This window comes from Mustela nigripes, chromosome 17 (genome assembly GCF_022355385.1).
Source record: "Mustela nigripes isolate SB6536 chromosome 17, MUSNIG.SB6536, whole genome shotgun sequence".
NCBI classification, from domain to species: domain Eukaryota; kingdom Metazoa; phylum Chordata; class Mammalia; order Carnivora; family Mustelidae; genus Mustela; species Mustela nigripes.
The window spans coordinates 27582436-27585829 of record NC_081573.1 but is presented as its reverse complement, the minus strand read 5'-3'; positions in this window follow the sequence as shown (position 1 = coordinate 27585829).

Here is a 3394-nt window from a genome sequence, read left to right as displayed (position 1 = left end):
AAATCTTTATTTCAATTCAAGTTAGTTAACATACTGTGCAATATTGGTTTCAGGAGTAGAATTCAGTGGTGCATCATTTGCATACAAAACCTAGAGCTCATGGGTTTCTTAATCCCCATCCCCCATCTCCCATCCGCCACCCGCCTCCCTCCTTCAACCCTCAGTTTGTTCTCTATCGTTAGGCATCTTTTCTTGTTTCTTTCCCTCAAAGATCTTAAGTGTTATCTTAAGAGTGGAATGTGAAATAAAGAGGTGAGAAATTGTTCCATAAATCATTTCCAATTCAGCATTCCATTCATCAGGGGCGTGGCTGCTGTTCTCACCCCGTGTGTGCTCCTCACTGTTGCATGGTGCCGTGAAATCATTGTCAGAAAAGGGCTGAATCCTTCGTTTGGCAGCAAAGTCACTGTGATGAAAAAAATAGTTCCAGATGTGGACTTACCAAGGGCATCCTGTGGTGCCTAGGGGAGGCCTGCACTAGGCCTTCTGGTCGCCCTCCTGGTGCCAGCTAATTTCCATGGGTCAGAGTAGGGGCTGAAGGGCTTCCCAGGTGAGGGCCAGGATCCAGGAGATTCTATCTCTCTCCTTGTCTTTCTCTCTCTCTCTGTCTGTCTCGCCCTCCTCCCCAGGATCCCAACACCCTTCCAATTTTGAAGGACAATCCCCTGTGGAATCCTGGGAGAGTCTGGGCTCTCCTTCAAAGGACCCCAATCTTCTCCTGATTCTGTGAGCTACCCAGGATTTTTTCATTCCATTCCTCTCATGCTTAAGTTTGCCGTGGCCCACTTATACTGTATGGAACCAGAACCCAGACTGAACTTAGGACCCCTAAAAAATAAACCCTCCTGAAGGAAAGAAACGTCTGATGTTATAAGCTAGACTTGGCACCTGAGCCTGCAAGTGGGGGAAGAATAATAGTTCTGAGGCTGCTGGTTCTTAGTCAAGACTTCTCCCCACCACCACCCCACCAAGCCTGTGACTGTGGCCAGCAAAGCTAAGACACCAGGGTTCATGCATGCGGTGGGATCCCTCTGACATTGTCCAGGGACTGTTCCCTTACTCATTTCCCACGGGACGTGAGCAGCAGATGGCACCCTCACAGGAGGGTGACCCAGACCAGCTCCAGGTAGTGGCCTGGACACCAATGGTACATGGAGAAGAGCTGCCTGAGCAGACCAGTGAGTGGGTGCCTTTCATGGAGGGCCCACGGGAGAAAGAGCTGGTGGCCCACAGGCTATGGCACAGGAAGACTGAGCAACTAGGCACCACAAGACGAGACTTAAGGAGAGAGGCTTTGAACCAGTCTTCATGGGCTTAAATTCAATGTTGGCACTGCAATTTACCAGTTGTATATCCTTGTGCAAGAAACTTGCCCTCTTTGCATGTCTGCTTCCTCATCTGTAAAATGGGCTGCTGTTTTTTTAAAAATATTTTATTTATTTATTTGTCAGAGAGAGAGAGAGAGCACAAGCAGGCTGAGCAGAGAGCCCAATGTGGGACTCAATCCCAAGACCCTGGGATCATGACCTGAGCCGAAGGCAGCAGCTTAACTGACTGAGCCACCCAGGTGTCCAAGACAGGCTGCTATTAAGTGGTATTAAGCACCTGTCTTAAAACGTTGTCATAATCATTAAATCAACCACTTCTTGAACAGTGCTTGTATCGCATACATAGGAAGAGCTCAGGAAATGCCATCATCAGTAGCGATTAACAAGTGCACTGTCTTAATACCTATAGCTCTATGGAAGAAGACGGGAAGTGGAGGGAACTGTCCAATCAGGAAGAGCCCATCAGACAAGGTAGAAACCCTCATGTGAACCCACAGTCTGGTGAAGCTTAGAGACATTCAGAACACCTGGAAACTCAATGGCTGTTTGCAAACCCCAAGGTACTCATGGATCTGGAGCAAATAAAACTCTCACGCACGGGGGTGGGAATGTAAATTGTTGGGCAGTGTCTAACCAGAGCTAAAGATCTGCTCCTCTAGGACCAAAGTGTTCTGCTCCTACATATATACCCAATAGATAATCATGTAAATGGTCACCAAAAAATACATATAAGAATGCCAACAGCAGCTTTATGTGGAATAGTCAAAAAAGGGGACGCTGCCCAAATACCCAACAACAGGAGAACGGATAAATAAATTGTGAGATAGATAGAGAGACAGACAGACAGACTATACAGTCTCACATATATAGTGGAACTGTATATATCCTGAAATACTTCTCCAAGAATGAGCATAGGCAAACTAACTATGAGCCACCCAGGTGGCTCAACCACTATGGATGAATCTCCAACATCATGTTGAACAAAAGAAGCCAAACAAAACAAGATGCTCATCAACGATTCCATTTGTATCAAGTTCAAGTTCACAACCCAGCAACACTAATTCATGCTGTTAGAAGCCAGAAGAGGGGGTTGCCTGTGGGAAGTGAGGGATCTGGGAAGGGACATGAGAGGGGCTTTGGTGGTACTGGTGAAGTTCTGTTTCTTCATCTGGAGACTAAGATGGGGAGGGTATGTTCACTTTGTAAAAAGGCATCATACACAGGATATGTGTGTAAATACATCAGTAAAGATTGGCTGGAAAATATCACTTTTAATTAATTCATGTTCAAGCCGTATTTGCTTTGCCAAGTAAATGCCAGGCACAGCACTGATTACAGAGGGGAACCAAGGTGGTCTGGACACAGCCCTCCCTCCTGCAGGGTTCCGGTCTGGCCTTGCACTTGGCATGGCACATGTGACTGATCTCTGCCCTTTCTCATCCAAGTCCTTCCCCTGCCACAGACCTGGGTCCTCAGCTGCTGATTCCACAGAAGTGCTTTCCACTGTGAGCATGAGTATCCAAACCAACCCCCCCCAACACACACCAGCAGGCTCCCAGCCAGAGATGCCTCCACCCATGCTGGGCATACAAGAGTCAAGTCTGCTATCAGCTTCTTCCCTTTCTTTCCCAATGGGCCCCACCCCCACCTTGAGCTTCTTAGACCTCCTCTATCAGGCCCCCTCCTCCTCCCAGAGCCCGCTTGAGAGGAACTAGAATGGAATTGGACTTGACATTAAACAGATGTGCTTTTATGTACTGGTTCTACCTTGTTCTAGTCGTGTGACCTCAGGCAAGTCCTTCCACCTATCTGAGACTGAATTTCCAAAATCGGGAAAAGGAAATTCTACTCGTATCTACTTCACATGGTTGTTGGAAGGTTGAAAGGGGCTAATACATGTAAAGAGCTTAGTACAGCGCCTAGCACATAATACGTGGAGTGACAATGGTTCAAATGTCCCAAGAACACATTAACTTAAAGCTCACAGGGGAATGTCTCCACCAACAGATGCCAACGGCCTGACCTCACTGTGAAAGAAGTCATGACCAGAGAGCGAGGGCAAGAGA